Source organism: Rhinolophus sinicus, linkage group LG01, assembly GCF_036562045.2.
Source record: "Rhinolophus sinicus isolate RSC01 linkage group LG01, ASM3656204v1, whole genome shotgun sequence".
Classification (NCBI taxonomy): domain Eukaryota; kingdom Metazoa; phylum Chordata; class Mammalia; order Chiroptera; family Rhinolophidae; genus Rhinolophus; species Rhinolophus sinicus.
In genome coordinates this window covers 15,239,559-15,260,607 of record NC_133751.1, presented here as the reverse complement: position 1 = coordinate 15,260,607, position 21,049 = coordinate 15,239,559, and the positions used below count along the sequence as shown (strand labels likewise).

At 36.2% G+C, this 21,049-nt stretch overlaps 1 long non-coding RNA gene across 3 annotated transcripts in view; it reads left to right on the top strand.

The window, feature by feature from the left end:
- LOC141570173 (uncharacterized) overlaps positions 1 to 21,049 on the top strand; it is a 402,630-nt gene that overhangs the window by 197,725 nt on the left and 183,856 nt on the right. Inside the window, exon 4 of one of the 3 annotated variants that reach the window (XR_012494128.1) lies at positions 6,825 to 6,969. The exons of the other annotated variants lie outside the window; for them this stretch is intronic. This is a non-coding gene — a long non-coding RNA (uncharacterized LOC141570173). Of the gene's footprint in view, positions 1 to 6,824; positions 6,970 to 21,049 lie in introns of those variants that run through there. 3 annotated transcript variants of the gene reach the window in all.

Below are 21,049 nucleotides of genomic sequence, written 5' to 3'. Positions count from 1 at the left end.
TTATAATAGCCAAAATATGGAAGCAACCTAAGTGCCCATAAATAGATGATTGGATATAGAAGAAGTGGTCCATATACACAATAGAATATTACTTGGCCATAATGAAGAATGACACCTTACCATTTGTGACAACATGGATAGACCTACAGAATATTATGCTAAGTAAAATAAGTCAGACAGAGAGACAAATACCATATGATCGCATTTATATATGGAATCTAAAGAACAAAATAAATGACAAACAAGAGAAAAATAGACACATAGATACAGAGAAGAAATTGATTGTCGCTAGGTGAGAGGGGGGTTGCGGAGCAGGGTGAAAAAGGTGTAGGGATTAAGAAGTACAAATTGGCAGTTACAAAACAGTCGTGGAGGTGTAAAGTAAAGCATAGTGAATACAGTCAATAATATTGTAATAACTATGCAAAGTGCAAGGTGGGTACTAGATTAATTGGGGAATCACTTCGTAAATTATACTCATATAAATGTCTAACCACTATGCTATACACCTGAAACTAATATAAAATAATGTAGAATGTCAAATGTAATTGAAAAATAGAAAAATAAATGTCATACTTGTATCATAAAACTAGTTTAAATTACCTTTGCTTGGTATGTTTCTTGAAATGAAGACAGCTATTAAAATATGGTGTTGAGATATAAATGACACTAGGAGCAAAGTGTGAAGGAGAAATATGGTTTACCATTAATTGGGTTTTACTAATAGGGTCTTGCATTTTGCTGGCACAAAAACTGTGAGATACCACATCCAAAAGCTTAAATGTAGCTCAAAATAGCTTTAAATATTGCAAGAGCAGTTGTTTAATTCAAATCTTCTCTTTGTGCTTCTCTACTAATGGAATTGGTAGGTGCGTTTTTGCTAAAATGTCTTTCAAATTTGAGGCATTTCCCAGCAAGTTATTCAGAATGCACACTGCTATCCTTTTACCAGCTCTCGTTTGTACTTTATGGGTCAGTGACTGAAACGGAGGATGTGCTGCGTGTCAGAGTGACTTCAATATAAAAGATGTTAAGGAAGCAAAATTGCATGCAAAGCAAACCGTTATCTTCATTAGCTACTAGAACATAAAGAGTTTGCATCTGTGCCTAAAAAGTAATACAACAGTATACTTATGTGGAGCATTTTGGGCACTGCCTAATACAGATTTTTTCCCATAGGTCACCTGAGATACTGAAATTTTAGAGGAGAAAAATAAATCCTTTTCTTGGATGTAACACACACACAAGTATTAGAAGAGTGAAGCATGTGCATTTCCATCAGAACAGGAGATATGGGCTTTTAAAAATACCACAAAGATGCTTAGAATTTGAGACTACCGTCTTCAAATGGCAATCCTATAGTCAATTCATCTTTGTGGGGCAGGAAAAGAAGTTCTTGCATCTATTTCCCCCTGAAACTGGCTGGCACTACTTTCTTTTTTTTTCATGGTGAAATTGAGAAAAATGGTTTCTGAATTTCTACTGAACATTTCCATTCATGTCATTTCAACTGTGTGAAACAGTGTCACAATAAAACTGCAAACGATTCCAAGAGGTCTTTCTACATAAATTCATTTGACAGAGGTGATTTTTCTGCTGCCCTCGCTTCTCTTGGATGTGGCAGCAATCACCCTGCCTTGATCACTCTTTTAAAATACAGCGTTCTGTATTATTTGTCCAAATCTGACATGCCATTATGTGTGGATACATGACTATTTTCAGAACTTTGAAACATTGCTGATGGAAACTCATACAAGATAAAAAGCTAACAACAGTGATAGGGAACATAAGAGGAAAGGTATTCAGTGACTTTACATGAGGTTACTGAGAATTTACTATGCACACGACTACTTAAGGCCATATGGGAGGTGCAAAAAAAGGTTATTTCAGAAATTGATGTAAAGATATGATGATACCGTGTATTCCTGAAAATAAGACCTAGCCGGGCAATCAGTTCTAATGCGTCTTTTGGAGCAAAAATTAATATAAGACCCTGTATTATATTTATTATATTATATTATATTATATTATATTATATTATATTATATTATATTATATTATATTATATTATATTATATACCCAGTCTTGTAGTAAAATAAGCCTGGGTCTTATATTAATTTCTGCTTCAAAGGATGCATTAGAGCTGATTGTTCGGCTAGGTCTTATTTTCAGGGAGACACGGTAGGTTGTGCAAGTGATTTCCCACATCCAAAATGCCATTCTAGAGCTCAAATTTTCTGCTTTGGACTGAAAGATGTCTTGTTATGTCTGCCATGTTGCCTCACATGGTTACCTTTTGTAAGTGTAAGGACTGCTGAATATTTTCCACTTACTTCCTCAAGTTCCACTTTCCACTCTTTTCTACCCTACTCTATGCCCCAGGATGTTGATCTAGATGTAGGTTCCCTGTCCTCTGAATTCAGGTTGGGTTGAGCCAATGGGAAGCATTGTTAGGAGATTGGCTGCCTCCCTCTTCTGAGGGCCAAACTTTCTCTCAGGAATCCCTCTTCATACCAATGTCCTCCTCAAGTTCAAGTCACCGTTCCCACTCTTCCCCTTCTGACCAAGGGATAACAGCTTTCTCACTTGTTAGCCTCAACGTCAACACTATCCCTTGTTAAGTTTCCTAAACCCTATCTACACCTCTGTAAATCACCCCTTTAGTAAACTCCTTTCAAGTTACTCAGTTTCAGTGTGGCATGTTTTCTTACCAGGAACCTAGCTGGTACAGCAAGTAAACCTATGGATTGGATATGTGTCTATAAAGCCATACTCGCAAGTTAGTAGACTTATATTACGATAAACCCAAGGATTCCATGATAAAGGAGATGCAGCAAAGTGATTGTGTTATTTGAGATACTTGGTTCATGGATCTTTGAGTACTCGATGATTTCAGGAAGGAGTTTGACATGATTCATATTTTGCCTAATTAGCAGAGATTCATCAGAAAGAGATTAGAATGACTTCACTTCATGGTTCCACTTCTGGGAATGCTTCCTGATTTATGCAACCACAATAGAGTAAGTGTTAAAAATAGATCATTTGCCATATAGTCTGTAATGAGTTTTTGGGTTTTAAAGATAGGGGATGAGCAGTGTGTGTGTGTGTGTGTGTGTGTGTGTGTGTGTGCAGAATAGGCAAAGAGGATAAAAGTTAATCTGAGTCCCAATTGTTGATATGGAAACATTAATAACTATTCTAGTAACATGCAGATATATGCTGTGTTTAGTCAAAGCTGACTAAAATATTTCCCAATTACTGGTGCTCTGAGAACAGATTGGACAATCTGTTTGAGTGCAAGGTGAAAGGGTTTAAGGACCACCTCTCTTCTTTCTAACTCATTAGTAAAAATGATAAATTGCTACATAGATTTAGAAAAAAACAACACTAATCCAAGAAGGATGTCAAAAAGAGGCAATTTTTGAAATAGTAAAGCAATATTCAGAGCATTATCAAGAAGATAGTAAGTAGAAAAATATGATGCTTAAAAGAAGAATGACTATAAATTCTACAGCCCTCTAAGTGAGGCATTAGTTAAAACTATTTTTCAAGGGGGGTGTTTTCAGAGCTGTTTAGGCAATAGTCTCCAATGCTACACGGAAAAAAAGGGCAATTTGATAGGTGGCGGAAGGATCATTTTGGTCTCTCAGGAAAGAGGGGGCTATGGTTTGATGATTTGCTGAGGAATGATAAAGAAGTGGCAAAACATATTTAACAGGTGACCCATCTTTTTACCATAAGTATCCAATATTCAGCAAAGGAACTTCAGAGAGCTAACAAATATTGAAACTCCTATATCTGCTGATTTATGTAGAAACAGGTTCTATTATCAGAATGAACTAGAAAGATGAAGGAAATTGAAATCTTGGGAAGACAATTGACAACTGAAGCCACAAGGAAATCTTTTACCTTTATCTCTCATGAAAAATAAAACAATTTTTTTCCATCAAGTTGATATAAAAAGTGGAATTTGATTTTTCTGATCTATGATTTATGATTCCAACATCAGTGTCTTTTGAATAGGGTAGTCCATCTCATGATCCCTGGAAAAAATACGTTTGACAGGAAATTTGCTTACCTGACTGGCCCAAAGGACTATTGAAATGAAATATGAGACAAAATAAGCAACAGTATAATAAACCTAAACATGAATCTGAATGCTATGGGAAGCTACAGCTAATACATACAAAAGTAACAATATGGCTGATTTGAATCAATCTCTTGGTGAAATGATAATATTGAGTTCCTAAGTGATTAAAGTTAAAGGTTTTTTGCTCTCATCAACTAGTGATATTTTCACAGTAAATTACTAAGCAGCCTTCTATCTATGCAATGGTAGTGAGCTTGCCCTAGAAATGGTATAGATCTAATTGGAGCTCTTTTTCCCTTTCTATAAACTTCTTAATCATTTTTGGAGTCATAATAAACTATATTCAAAGAATGGTTAAAGAAACTAGGTAGAGTTTAAATGAATCAATTGAGCTTATTTCTAGAGCGTATAATCTTTAGATGACTGCTATCTGTGAGCACAGGCTTAGTCACTAATCTTTCAGACTTTGGATGACCTTTACAACTTCAAAACGTCCCATAAACCTCAGCCTGCTCACCTTAAAATGACAGTTTCAAATTTCAGTTAGAGCATGATATTTGAGGCAGCAATTTTACTGCTGACGATGACCTTATATAAGACTATATCCTTAAATATACTGGAATAATTATAGTAAGGCAGAAGCTTAATGATATTTGTGTTTTAAGTGATAATATCACAAAAGATCTATTTACAACCTTGTAAAACTATAATGAGCAAAATGTTCTACTTAGTTTCTTTTTAGATTCTGACAGAACATATGGTCAGAAAGAGCAATAGTGGTAAGCTGATTTTATTTGCAATTTATTTCTTTGGAGAGATGCCATTTTCTTCAAGAAAACAATTTATCAATTTTGTCAAAGTATTGACTGCTCTCTTGAACAACTGGCTTCTATTTTTTATTGAAGTCTATAGTTGGCATACAATATTATATTTTTGCAGGTGTGCAACACAGCGATTCAACATTTATGTGTCTTATGATGTGATCACCATAATAAGTCTAGTATCTGTCACCATACAAAGTTATTATGATATTATTGACTATATTCCCTATGCTGTACTCTACATCCCCGTGATTTATTTATAACTGGAAGTTTGTACCTCTTATTCCCTTTCACCTTTTTCATCCATTCCTCCCTCCTCTCCGGCAACCATCAGTTTGTTCTCCGTATCTATGAGTCTGTTTCTGTCTGCAACGGGCTTATTCTTATTTTATGATTACTGTTATCCACTGTAACCAAGATTCAGTTACCCAAATTAGTTACCCAATGTTATCTGTTTCTTCCTTTGCAGTGTAGAAATCTTAGATTCTAATTAGTGTCTATGTCTCATGTTTAGCTGCAGGAAAAGTCCCACAACATGCATTTTGCCCATTGCCCTCAATCCTGGCTTCAGTTTATGTTCACCAAATTCATCTTCCTTTCACTTCATGTATTAAATGTTTAAAATTGCACTGTGTTGTGCCTATTTTCGCAAACCAGTTTAATCCTTTTTATATAAATAAATTAGACAGATAAATAGGTAATAGATAATCTAGAATTTGGCCTGTAATAAACAGCAGAACTGCAAAAATGTGTGATGCAGTGGAGAGACTAATAAACTGCTTCACGGGAGAATTGATGCCCAGTTCTTGTTCCACCCCTAATGAGCCTTGATGATTTAGAGAAGTCATTACATTTCTATAAACCTCAATGTTCTTATTTTTCAACAGGGAGAGTAATTGGATGATGTGCAAAAGTCATTTCAACTTTCATAGTATTACGGGACTGAAAAATACCACCAGCAAAAGTTTGCAGAAAGTTCTCAGGCAGAAGCATGCCATTGATTATCACAACCATGTAAAAATTATTGCTATTATTGCAACAAAGAAGTTTTCGTAGGTGGGGAATGGAGTTATCAGACAAGCAACAAAAGCGCCTGTTCTAGAACTTCAGAATATTCATTAGTCTCAATGGTTTTATTACTGTCATGGGACTAAGGGTGGCTTTGAGTCTTCAGTCTGATTGTAAGCTATTCCAGGTATGAGAAGGTTAGTGACAGATCAGTGATGAAATCCAGAAGAAATGAGGGGGGAAAAACTTAGAAGCAGCTAATGATCTCTAAGGACTCCTTTCAATGAAAGTTTTGGTGGTTTTTCTACAATATAAGCAATGCATCTTTAATATGCAAGTGTTTAATGTAAGTTTCCATATTTAAAGTTTTCTTAAAGTTGGTGGATTTTCTTTCTTTTTATAGAATTTGAAACTTCAACACTAAAATATTCACAGATACCAGCAGGTGCTGTTCTGCAGTATACACTCCCATCTGTAAATTCTTAGGCCACAATTTCCAAGGCCACTTTAGGATAGGAAAGCAATGGACAGGTTTTGTTTTAAGGAGCCAATGCACCCATATCCCAGTTGTGAGTGTTGGCTGCTAACAGCTAATGAATTCTATCCCTTTGTCGAATGGCTCTAGGTGACAAGAGCCACCCGGTCTATCTGGGAAATATCTAGGCGATCAGGCTCTTCCCTGCAGCCATCAAAAATGCAAAGATAATAGGGAGAAAAAGGCCAGCCTCTTTGCCTAGAAAGGAATAAGTCTGTGGTGCCATTCATGCCCCAGCGCTCCCTATAGGGTCAGATTCAGGCTAGACTTCAGCTTAATTATCTTCTAGACAGATGAAGCTGGGTGCTAGCAAGACAGCATTTCCCAGACTACTTTGTGAGCTGTGTTCCTTTTACGTTCAACCAGCAGGAGGCGCCAGTGGCAGCTTAGAAGGAAAGAGGAAAGAAAACATTTCACTGCTGGTTCCAACTGCTGCTACACCTGCTGCCATTTGCTATAGTGTCAGCGGGGGACAGGACAAATGAAGACTCCAGCAACCCAGCAGTGTAAGAACCTCTTGTAGGTCAGTAGTAGCTCAAGAGAATAGGCTTGAGCAATTTCCTGATATCAGGCTGTCATTTATTCCTTTTTGCTTTGTGTGTGTGTGTGTGTGTGTGTGTGTGTGTGTGTGTGTGTGTGTGTGTCTTCTAACAATTTCCATTCTTTTTGCTTCTCTAGCCTTTTCAACACCATTGTGAAAAATTTCTTACATTAAATTTCTATGGTTTAAAAGATCTAGAGTAGCTTTCTCTTTTCCCAACTGGATCCTGACCAATAAAGTGGTTAATATTTGTATACTACTTACTAGAAACTTAAAAAAAAGTAACTCATTTAATCTTGAAAACCAATTTGTGAGGCACTATTATTTTATACATTAGGAAGCTGGCTGCTGAGCCTAAGATCGTATGGTTAGTAAATACCAGGTCTGGTCTTTGAACCTACACAGTTGGGTGACAGAATCTGTACTCTACCCTCTGCATTAGATCATATCATATTCTTCTCAAATGCCATTTTTTCTGATTTTCATCTGTCGGGACTGACAATTTGTGTCCCCCCCACCACAAATGTAAATGTTGAAATCCTAACCCTCAATGTGATGCTAGTAGGAGGTGGAGTTTTTGGGAGATATTAGGTCAGGATATTAGGTCAGGGAGGATGGAGCCCTAATGAGTGAAATTGGTGTCCTTACAAAAGGCACTCCCTTGCTCCTTGTGCCATGTGAGGACACAGAGAAAAGATGGCAGTCTGCAACCTGGAAGAAAACTCCAGAACCCAATCATGTTGGTACCCTGGTCTTTGACTACTAGCCTCCAGACTATGGGAAATAAATTTTGGTTGCTTATAAGCCATTTAATCTATGGCAATTGATTATAGCAGCCTGAACAGACTAAGACAACTGCTGACATTCCTTTGACATTTATAAGGATGTATAAATAATAGGATATTTAAGTCTTTTATGTAGATTTACTATACTTGGTTTCATGCATTCACCTTTATTTGACATATCAAAGAGAATGTTGCTAGATTAATCATTAAAGAGTTCTTCAATCTCAGGAGGTTCTTTTTTTGTGGCAATATGTCCACTTCTTTAATGTTGATGTGATGAAATGAAATAATACTCAGAGTATTAAGGAAATATGTATAAAATTACTTCTCATGGTGCCAGTTTATTTTATTTTATTTTATTTTATTTTATTTTATTTTATTTTATTTAGAGACTGATGTTCTGAACAAATGGAAGAATAAATATTAAACTACAGTGGTACTGATAGTTCATGTACTTAATTTGTCTGCCAATTTTATCTGTAGATTTTTTTATTCATTTCTCCTCAGCCACATTTTTCTTTCTAAAATGCAAGAAATTTTTAGGTCGCCAAAGACTTTATTCTCTTTTAAGCAATAATGAGGAGAAGAGAAGTGGTTGAGTTGATCAAGTTTCTAATATCCCACTTAGTAAATATTAAACCATATTTACCTCGTCACCAATGAAACACCAGATTAGTATGACACATTCTTTAACCAAGAAAAATGGTTCTATCACTAGCTCCACTTGCTAGCCAAGAATTTATTTAAACTTTCTGTTCCCCAGTTTTCCCATTTGAAAAAATAAGAAGACAATAAGGCTATCTTATGGGGTTGCTGCAGTGAGTAAGATAAAATATGTAAAACACTTACCTGGAAGCAGAAAGCAATGTGTATTAGCTATTATGTCCTTCCATTCTATCTCCCTACTTCCCTTTATTCTTCTCACCCTCCCTCTTCATCTGTCTTTCCTTCTTTCCTCCCTCCTTCCTTCTCTCTTACCCTATTCTTTCCCTACCCTCCCCCTTTTTCTTTGGATATGGGGTTGGGGTGTCTCCACATACAAATGGATGGTATAATAAGTGAGAATTTATTTAAAATAAGTTGGCTAAATCACAATATTCAAATTTTAATTTCCTTGAGTAAATACTATAGCTAATGAAAAGCACAAAGATTTTCCCAATTAAGAATTAAGATGAAAACATACCTAGAAACTATGCTGTTTATGTAGGATTCTAGCATTATATTGAATTGAATGATTCCATCTAAATTATAATAAATGCTAAGGATCATTAGAAGTAATGGCCAGCAAGATCCTGTTGGTTCTTCCATCAAAGGAACTACTATCATTTCATGCTTTCTCCTTACCAGCTAGCCTTTCCTAAGATTGCTATCAATTTGAATTATTAGATTTTATTTAGGTAAATGAAGTGTACACACACATGAAAAGGATTGGAGGGATTCTACAAAATCACTAAGATCCTTAGGCATTCCTTGTTCTTAAGGTATAGACCTTATGAGGACTAAGAATTGCAGGAAGTTTAAAAAAGGATATTATAAAACTTTTGTCTATTAAAATAAGTTGGGGTGTTTGTTTCATGGACAGAGAAAACAGCATTTGAAAATGCCTGAACATGTCAGGATTTTGCTTCTTTCTTTTTCACTCCCATCCTATTTCCTGCCATGCTGTATTCTGCTCTTTTTGCTACATTTAAAAATACGTGAATATTTAGATATTGCTGAGGATAAATAGTATTTATGTGATTGCCAACAACAAACCAAGATTGTAAACACTATAAAACCGGTGTCAAGACTTTTTCACTCCTGCTTTGTTTGTTTTTTTTTTGGTACCAAATTACCAGTTCTATAAAAATTACGATAATTAACCACATTTGTTTAAGTAATTATCTCATAACAGTTCCAAGTAGCCCTACCTTAGATTGGATGACATCATTTCCAGCATGAAATATCCAGAAAATAATTCTCAGCTCTCTCAAGATTGTATGGAAAAACTATTCATAGAAATTAGGAAAACAGGAACCTCACCTATGTGGATACCACTTCAAAATCTGATGTGACTTTTCCAATTTAGCAGGTTGGAAAACTGCCAAAACCCCAGCTGTATAGATCATGGAATCATCACTGACTTTTGAAATAAGGGCTGCTGGCCCAGTTCTAGTTGTGAGAGTAGAAAGACACTTTTTTTTTTTTTGGAAAGTATATTCAAGAATGAGACCAGTGAGGTCTCCATGTCCTGTGGTAGCTATTAGCATCCCACACCATCCTCACTAGGTCCCATAAGCCTCCATTTTAGACCTTTCTTCAACCTAATGTTCTCAAGGTAGGGGCTTTTAAGCCTGCAGCAAACTCCATCTAGAAAACACCCTCAATAATTACTGACTTCACAACTGCTGCACGTCTGTTGGAACTTCCATTGTAAGACTCAAAAGCCCAGGAAGCTTGGCTATCTTACACTGTTGTTGATATCATTGTTTTGCTGTTTCAGTACTCCTGTTGACCAGCAAATGTCATAAGAACATTCACACTGTCACAATCGGGTGATCAGAGGATGATGGAATGTTATTCCCCTGAGTCCCTATGGAGAGAACTATTCCAAGTGCCCAAGCACCGAGCCACATTCCGTTAGACAATTACCTGTGTGAGTGTGCAGCTATCCATGCAAGCCTATTTTGCTTAAATCTCTGAGGACTATAGCTTTTCTCCCTCAGTTTAAAAGAGGCCACTGGCAGCTCTATTATTGCTACATATTAAAAATGGCATAAATGAAAACCATTTCAAACAATTTCAAAAACCACCACAATGGTAGCATGAAATTGTAAGACCTTCATATTTTAAAACATTGATGATAAAGCTGGATATATCCCCCCTTAGGATAGAAAAGCCCAGTGAAGCTCATGTCAGGATGCAAATTATATTTCTTTACTTAGTTCTCATAAGCACATTTGACTGATGATTTAAATTAATGAGGCACTGGGAAAACTTCATTTTGCATTACAAATGGAGCAGAGATACACATGATTCAGTAGGAAAATAAATTTAATAGCTGTGAACATTAACCGTATCACTATGGAGGTCAGAATAGTGTTTTCTGTTACCATAGCCAAGTAGATTCAAAATATCAGCAAAGGCATCCATTTGCTATTCCTAGATCATGCCATAAATAGGAAGAAACGTTGGCAAATATTTTTTAGAAAGTCATCCTTTCCTGATCTGTGAACTAAAAACAGCATTAATGGTACTTACATAGATACCTAATTTATGTACTAGGAGAAATTTAGGCCTATGAAAATATTGCTTTAAAATCGATAGCATATATTATAATAATATAAAATTTGAAAAGAAAACACTCAAATTTGTTCTGGTTTAATAGTATTAACAGTTTTGTTAAGTGGTTCTAAACTTTTTTTGTTGAATGTGCTAAAGAGATGTCTTCGGAACCTAGAAGGTTCATTGGACACCAAATAAAACTACAATCTGCATAACTCCAATAATTAGCATATTTTGTGCTTAGGAAGAATCTGAAATAATTAGAAACTTCATTTAAAGATGGTCCTAATGACTTGAAATGTGAAATAGAAAGGTTTAGCCAAATTATGACAAAAATAATCTGTTTTAAAACTATTTTCCTTGCATAATATAAAATTCACATCCAATTAAGTTAAAGATATAGAAATGAGCTAGGGTTCTGCTCTAGTAATCTTAAGTCAGTTACGTGAGCATATCCACGCTTAGTTCAATCAGCACAGCTGCTTCATCGGTTCTTCCTGACCTGAAGACCCACATAATTAAGAGAATATGAAACTCATTTCAATATTTCTTCCCCTCTATTATAAGCTTGAAAGAAAGAGCAAACCAGGAGGAAAGGTAGAACAAGCATCCTATCTGGTTTTGAAAGTGAACTATTATTCCCATCAGAATTTAGACATAGTTGCTGTTTTAAGCACCTGAGGATGTTTCAGTAAATCGTTATTAAACATCAGCTAGTCGGAATGCATCCATTAAAGTAAGGCGGCTTATAGTGTCCCGGTTGATACTATTTAAAAAAGGCAGAAATTCATTATCATATAAGCCAGAATGTACTATCCTTAACTATACCTTCCTTTAATTAATGTGAGTCAACTACCTTCTGTGCGCTTTTATCTTCAGTGACTTAAATCCTAATCATCTGAATCGTTGGAGTTCAGGAAACGCTAAATTTCTTGCTTTATTTCCACCATTTTCCTAATTCGGGGGATAAATTGTACTGTTCATCTTAGTGTTCATGCTTTAAAGGGTAAGATCTTCCATTCTTTATTGATTCACGTCCTCCTTCCCTAGTTTGCCACTCCATTCTTTCGCTTTAGATCTAGTATTCACCATTTTGTTCCTTCTCCATAGCCAAGTTGTATTCCTCAGTGTCTGCCTCAAAGCAGTTTGGATTCAGTTCAGATATAAAGAGGATTTGGTAACTTTTTCCTCTGAGCCACGGTTTTCCTCTTAACTTAAATATCCCAGCCACACCTGCAACGAGAACTCCAAAGTGCCTGGCCTCACAGTGTATAAAGAGCAAACATCATCCTCTCTAAACCATTCCTCCTGACTTTATGTCATGCAGCATCATCTCCAGAGGTTTGCCCTCCCTTTCCCATTCGTTCAAGGAAATCTAGTCTCTGCTTTGCTCTCTTTTTGCCATTCTGCTCTTTACTTCTGCTTTTCCTTAGGTCATGCTCAAAACAGGTTTTTCTCTTTTTATCTATCCCTGCCCCCATCTATAAGGCTCAACGCAACTCCATTAACTGTCAGAAAACTATGCCAATATTATAAGTCTTTTATTGTTTCTCTCACAGTGACAGCAGTCTAATCTTTCCACCTAGGGGATAATGTCTAAGCAAATACCAAAAGTCACATAGCTCGGTGTGTGGAAAGAGCACTGGTGTAGGAGACAATACATGTGAGCATAGCCCCAGCTGCGACTCTCCTGACTCTGTGACCCTTAGTGACTTAAACACAATAAATTTTAGCTAGTCCATATATGATATTGGGGTAATGATGTCATATTGCTTGTCTTTTAAGGTAGTTTGGAGCATTGACTGACGTAGGCCTGGGAAAGCAATTTGTTCATCATAAACCCTATATAAATGCAGGTTATTATGCTTATTTTGTCATCTGCTTTGTTGCTTTCAGTTGTAAGCATAAATACATCAGGGACCTTCTTCTGTGAGCTCTTTAATAGCCGGTAGCAAATTCATAGGCAGAATTCAATAAATTTTCAGTCATGGAAGTAGGCAGATGTTGAAGAAAATCATTTACACTGTTCCTCTCATTACAAAAACACACATTCCATTGCTACTTTCTGTAAAATTATAGTAGCAATGGTTATAAAATAACAAAGAATGACTTTATATATCTGTATTAGAAAATAACGCTGAGAAGGCTTATCTGGGGGGTAGCAGAGTGGTATGAATGTAAGTACAAAGCAAGAGGAAGAAGTGATGGTGTTGTCATATACTTCTGGCCTCATTATTCTGAAGAACTTTCTTTTCCTTAATGCATGTATGCAACTTCTTGAATGTTAATGAGAGTGGTGTGTGCCCAATGAGGGGAGAAGAGAGCTAAGATTAAAAATCAACATGAGAGATGCACATTTAATGAACTGGTCTTACAGTTTTATGCATTACTTCTTTAAAATTCTGATTCTTTTAAAGATACATGAGCAGTGTCAATTTAGGGTTTAGAAGAAGTTCGAATGGAAGAAAACACTTGCTTGAAAATTAAACAATGAATAGTTTCCACTGTACACTAAAGCTACTGGTCTTGGAGCTGTATTTGGAAATTCATGATTTTGATGATAGATAAATGTGCGTGTGTGACCAACAATGGTTCTTCTGAAGCATTGTCATGTGCACCAAGCATTTGCTCATCCATGTCTAATCTGTATTTTTGTGCTTTTATTTGTTTGTTTCATTCTTGTGTTTGGAGAGTGGATCGAGTATCATAGCTGGCTGAGGTTTTAGTCAGTTATGAGATTGTTTGTTTTTCCCTCTGGTGTCTGTCATTTTGAATCTTTCTACATTTAGAAAATTCCACTCAATATGGCATCATCCAGCATTGGTATAGTGAGGCCAAGAGCTTTACTCCCATATTTTATAATATTAATAGTAATCTACCACATTTCAAAAGCTTAGATGGAGAACCATCATTTGATCACTTCTCAATGATTCAGCATATCATTGGGCTGTTTTTTTTTCCCTCATAACCTACCTAGAATGTGGCTAGGAACATCTCTTCACTTTAAAATTGTATTAGGCAAAATTAGGAAAGTGAATAATGCGTTGGAAAGCCAATGATCAATACTTATGTTATCTACTCTTTTAGATAACCTATGTCACTGTTCCTTCAATTACACTTGAAGGTCGTTATGGTTACATGACAAAATGAATTTTAACAGAAGATTAATACCACCTTTCATGAGGTGATAATTCTTTAAAGCACTTTTTCTTAAAGTAATGATCTTAGATCACAGACATTAGAATTATCTGGGTTCTTTTAAGAAGATGTTTCCTGGTCACCTATTCTGCGATTCTTTTAAGTAGACAAGAAGAGTGTTTAAATACTTTAAATTACTTATGGTCAGGCATGCAACTGGTAAGTAGCCATATGAAGAAATAAACATTCCTGAAATTGTATGAATATCACTGGGCACGAAAACTTGTTAATTTGTGCTTTATGTGTACCTTAAGAAGACATTGATCGTGATGGAATATAGAACCATGCTTTTGCCTTACCCACTGCAACATATATAGTGTATATTAAATTTTTAATAGTTACATAGACATTTTTTTTCTATTCATGATGCCAGGACAAATGTGTTAATATCAAATTTGAAACAATTACTTCTCTATGTGGGGTAAATTCAGTAAAAACAGCCTACTACTGACTCCTGATAATACTTTTTACATTAATTCTGTTAAAATCATATTTTGTTTTCTAGTATGATATGTTTTCCAAGTCCATGCTGTTTTTCTTTTTTTGATCCAGGTTCTTGCTGTTTCACTGCTACAGAAAAATAGTAGCCTTTGTATTTTTCTTCTTGAGGTTAAATCTCTTAATGCTTTGGTCACTTGTGTTTGTCAGTCACCAAGTCTTTGGTTTCAGAAACTGATTTTAACAGCTGTAATTTTATTTTACTTTCAAAAACTTACTCCAAAGTATTGGTGCTTTATTTTCATAGGAAATGCTAAAGTGCCACTAGTGTGGATTTCTGTAATTTCACAGTAAATAGCAGAAAATGCAATAATTTTAGTTTTCATTACTTCAAGTTGTATTTGTCTGAATTTATTTTCCAATTGTCACAATAGGGACAAGGAGGGGGAGAAAGAGAGTTTGAGACGAGAGCAAGATAATTTAAAACAAAATTGAGTATGTGCTCTATGTTGCCTGTAAGCCTTTGTGACTCAGCCTTTATGATGTTTAGTCAACTTGATTGACAGAGGACAGATGGAAATGAAGCTTTTCCTTATTCTAATGCAGTCGTTAAATGATTATTGAATCCATTCAGTCCCAAGTGAAAATTTGCTGTTATTTTATCCCTAATCATCTCCCTTTAACTGAAGAGGCAAGCAATTTGACTCTACCTAAACTTGGTACTGTGCTTCTTCACGAAGGTAATTGGATGCACATGCCTCATATAACACTTTCACAACAGAGAAAGAGGTTTTCATTTTAAAAACTAGCTTCCTTACCACAACTGACACCATGTTTCTTTTCAGGAGTTATTAACAAGATGTTACAAGTATCAGCACAAAATTACAATGGTAGATTGTTATTTGTGCATTTAGATCATGTCTTCTATTTCTATTTGAAAATATTTGGACCATTCAGGATCTGGTTTATGAGGTACTTTTCTGTGACTGTTACAAGTGGAGACCCATAATAATATAGTCAAGGACTTAAAATTGCTTTAGGCTAATATTTTAACCTTATGGAAATATTAGCATATTAAATGTGGTAATATTTTAACCTTATGGAAGAGAAATACTTTCTCTTACTCTCTTTTTGAAATATATACCCTGATGGAGATGCATGACTTTTACCTATTCATTCTTAGAAAAAGAGAATGAGATTGCTACTACGGTGGTGTGGGGACAGAGCCCCAGAGAGCAGTTTCCAGGCTGTCGGCCTCACATAGACAGGTGCCTGGCTCAGGTAGTAAATGGCCATCAACTGTGATTGGATGGCCATCAGCTGTGGCTAGTTGGCCGTCAGCTGTAACCAGTGAGCCATTGGCCACTAATATAACTGCCATGGCTATGCTGGCAGAAAATGGGGGCTAGCAAGAAGATGGTGGCTGAGCTAGCAAGCGCGGATTGCAGTTAGCACGGGGGAGTGTGGGTTGCGGATTGCAGAGAAGTGGAGAGGGAGTTGAGGAGAGTCGAGTCGGTTGGTTGGCAGAAAAGCGGACAGCAGGTCGCACGTTGTGTGAATCCAGCCTCCAGTGAGACTATGGTGATATGACTCCCCTACCTATGACTCCGTGGGTGTTCCTTTTTGGCCTAGCCACATCCTGCGTTCTTATGTGGGGAGCAGGACCAGAGACCCCTCATGACACCCTGCGTGACAGGTGGGAAGCTTTTAATAAATTAAGGAATTAAGGAAATACTGGTCTCTTTATCAAACACTAGGATTGTAACCACCTCTACACCCCTTCCAGAAATTTTTCTCCTTTGGCGTTTTGTAAGTGATTTGGTTCATGGTACAGATGTTTTTATAGATCAGCACTTGTATATTATGCTCATTTTAATGTATATTTACATTTCAGTTATCACTCTGAAATCAAAGCTTTTGGAATCATAAATTGGGATAAACTCGATTAGCTACATCAAGAAAATTTGATCGCCAAAGTGCTCCAGAAACTCTCAGACATGGAGACTGGAGAAGTCAGTGAGTTCTCCACACAATTCTTGCATCTTAAGTAACAATGATCAATTTTAAACCAAAAGGTAATAGATGTTGTAGAAGTTACTCCAAATAAAAGGCTAAAGCAGAGTCTTTGTCCTAAATGATTTTGTAAACCAATCAGAAATTCAAAGCCCACATGACACACTAAAGGGGGTTGTTGGTGTGGGCTTTCACAATTGGAGAAGGCATCTCTCAGGAGGAGAGAGAATTCTATGAGTACTGAAAGATGACTAGTTCATAGAGAAAAAGAGAAATGTTATTTTAGACTGTAAACTTCATTATGGTAGAAAATACATCCCCTCACTATTGTGTGCCAACTACCTGTCTCACAGGTTGGTTGAATTATTTTGAAGGAAGTTTGAGTAGGGCAGAAAGAGTAGAGTGTGCAGGAAATGGCAAACATTGACTATATTGAGCGGAGAGTATATTCTGGAATGATTAATTTGGATGCGGGAGTAGGGGCTTGATATAGACTATATTATAAACACTGAAACAGTAATAAAAAGTAATTAAAAGTGACTTGATGCAGAAGCAATTACTGGGTGTTTTTTCAGTGAAATGCTGGGTTTATGTGGTTGTATAGACATGTGCACATTGGTTATTTTTTCTATTGACTAATTTATATTGTAACTCAATATGGATAGAAGTTAGGTTGTAGAAAACCGATGGTGATGTAAATAAATTTTAATAAAATTGATTTCTGCTCTGTAGAAAAGATGAGCCCAAACATGGCATTTTATTGTTTTATAGGATATTAACCAGTTTTGCATTTACTAGTAACTTTAGTTTAGCGTTCTTGATTTTATATACACACATATATATTTATATATGTACATATATGCTTTTATATGTGTGTATACATGCATTCCGTTCTTTTTTGAACTAGAACTACATATTGTTCTTTCTTGAACTATGTTTAGCATCTTACTGATTTCCTTAGTCATTAATTCCCTCATTTTGATGTTTGTTCATTTTATGTTTGAATGAGAGTCATTGTTTTGCCTTTTTGAAAATTTTACATTAGCAGCAGGATGGATCATCTGGAGTAGAAATTTGAAACCTAGAGACCAGTCAAGACTATGATAAAGAATTATTGCCCTCAATGCTCTAAGTATGAGGTTGAGGCCCTAAATTTGGGTAACCATCGTCTTTTGGAAAAGAGTAGAAAAATGTGAGACATTTGGAAAACAAAACCAGAACAGGATTTGCTGGCATTTTATAGAGAAGCTAAAGGATACTTACCCTATGAAAGGGAGGCTTATACCTTGTTCCACTAGTCTCTTTAGTATGGGCACGTCCGTTCTACTGCATTGTGCTGGAGAGAGATCAGGCCCACATCTTGACAGTTTCTTGGATAGTTTACAAGTGAGGAGGAAGATATTGATAAACAAACCTGGAAAAACACTCAGGAAAAAGCAAACCAAGGAAAAACAACAACAACATATGTTTCAAAAAACTCTACTTACCCCTTGTCAACAAATACACTTCTAAATACAGAAATTAACTTTTAAATATATTATGGTGATAGAAAGAATGCAAGCAACCTAACTGTTCAATGAAAATAAAAAGTAATGTAAAGTATGGTATATTTACTCAGTGGAGTATTATTTATTCATGAAAAAGTATGCTTGTGAAATTGATATTTTAACAAACAATTGCTTATGATTTAACCTGTACAGTAGGTTTTTAAATTGCAGGTATAATTTGACCTCAATTTAGTAAAACAAACAAAAACATCAATCTACTGATTGAGATTCTCTTGTCTAGAGCCCAGGAATCTGTATTTTAAAATTTCCTTCAAATAATTCTATTCAGCAACCAGATTTTGGAACCATTAGTCAAATTCAACAGTGTCTGACTCAAAATAATTTATTTAGAAATCCACTGTCTTCCTGACTATTGTTTGTTATTCTAGAGCCAGAGGGCAACTTGGATGCTTCTAATAAGAAAACCTTCTTGAAATTTTTGATTTTTCAACATTTCTTCAGCAAATATTGTTGAGCATCTGCTATGTGTTTGTCTCGTTCATCGTCATTGGGATATATCAACAAAGCTGATAAACATAAGTAACCCTGATCCCATTATTTTAACTTAGTCAGTTAGTAAGTTACTACAATGTAAGAACATTCGAGTGGATTAAATCCTAATGACTCTGTGCAAACAAAGGGATGACTTTACATTAGCTAAAGAAATAACTTGCATGTATGTCAGAGGAGCTTTTCTACATCTTTGCCAAAATATAGCCGTATTAGCAAACAAATAATGCTGACTATGTGCCTGGCATGATCTAAGCATTTTATATGCACTGAGGTATGAAATGACATCATATTTTAGCTGATTAATAGATTACAGAATAATATAATCTGTCTCACCCGCCCCGCATCCACCAGTCAGCTTCTTAGAGAGCGGCATTCGGGCCACAACCCTGGTTACTTGACTCAGCATTCCCTCTGCTCTGGCTGTGCTGCAACACTTGGCTTCTTTTCCATCTGTATTCCTCTGTCTTTCCTCTGGTTCTCTTCTTTTCCAATCAATAGCCACATGTCATATGATATGTCACGTTCTAAGTAGTGGCTTTCGCCTTCATTATCTCATATAAACTTTGTAGCAGATATGCAGGGAAGGAATATAATGCTTTACAGAGCAAGGTTTCCAATGTTTAAAGGTTCAGAACTAACCCTGAGATCTGAATCATAGCTCTTTGTGTGATTTACAAGTGATACTAACAATGCTCTTGATTCATTTTCATAAAATGTGGAATCCTGAGCACACCTAGGCTGGTAGGAGAGGCATTGGATGATCAGAAACCCTTAAGTAGATGCAAGTTCTGGTTGTTAGCTTGGATGAAATGTTCATTATTTTGTTACGCTTTATAACCAACATACTACTCATCACATTACATATATCAGTTAAACTAAAATGGGTAAAGGAAAACAACCAAAACAAAATGCCCATTGAAAAACAGGATAGAATAAACCATAAAATTGAATGATAACCTTAGCATATATTTGGAAATATACAAGTTCTAAGCTATAACTTAAGTTATTTTGTTCTTCATTCCATAAATCACCATGTTGTTGGAGCACTGGCTTTTCACTAGAACTTCCAGTTCTATCATCATAAATTTTTATTGCATCAGGTTATTAGTAGTTACACAGGTTTCTTTACAACTCAGTGATATATGGCTGGCTAACCTGCAAAACTGTAGTGGCTTGGACAAGATATGAATGCATTTCTCTCTCATATTTGGTTCAGAGTTGGGCAGAGTATCCAGGGGAGGTACGAGGCTCTGGATTTGATCTTTGAGTCTAGATTAGCTGCTTAATTATCTCCTTCTTGACTTCAGGGAAGGGGAAATTGAAGTGAAAGGTAGCAGCCTCCTTTTTAAAAGAGTAACTCAGAAGGAGCAGACATCCCTTTCCCTCACATCCCATTAGTCATGTGACAACAACCAGATGCAAGGGAGGCTGGGAATTGTAGTTGCTGGCTGGTGCAATGGGGGTGAAAGGCTCTCACAAAAGCTCAGTGGGGACAGAGGATTCTGTAATTACAATGAGAAAGAGGAAAAATGGATATTGGAAGACAATTAACAGTCTGCCCAAATGTCTAAATTTACACTAATGTGTATGGTGAATATTCTGGGCTGTGAAGTAAGATTTGCCATGCAGAATTTCTCAAACTAATTAAATGCTTCTTTGTAGTAGATAGGGGTGGGGAATCAATGACTTAGCTTATGACACCAACCTCACTTTCAAAGTGAATTTGGCATGACTGGGATGTTGAACCTCCCACATGCAGATGGCTACATAGATAGAACGGCTTCCTGAGTGTAAAAGAACAAATATTGTTACCTGAGTGACAAGATTATGTGCTGTTCAGTCTTCTAGGCCAGATCTGGACCTGCTGTGGGATGGCCTTTATATTTGTGAAGTAATACAGACAAGGGAGGAAGGGTTTATCTCAGTCCTTTCAAACCTATGCACGTTGACAAATAAAACAGAATCCTCAAAACAAGCTCTTAAAAATGGAAAAAGGGCTGGTTTACCATTTGCAGTGAACAAAGTAAGGATCAGTGGTGCCGAATGCTCATTTTCCCCAAACTAAAATTGCCCAATTTTGGTTCCAGGACATTCTCATGGTTTGTAGGTTTGCCCATTAAAAAGAACATAACGGGTGGAAAAATGTTAATAGCTCATTTAAGACTGTGGTAAGGTTGATTGGTTTCTGCCAAATACCCCATCCCACAGAATAGAATTAGGTCTCAGTCTGTCATTTGGACAGAACAACGTCATTTGCAAACTGGTGGTGCCTCGTGCTGTGGCAATATATCGGCC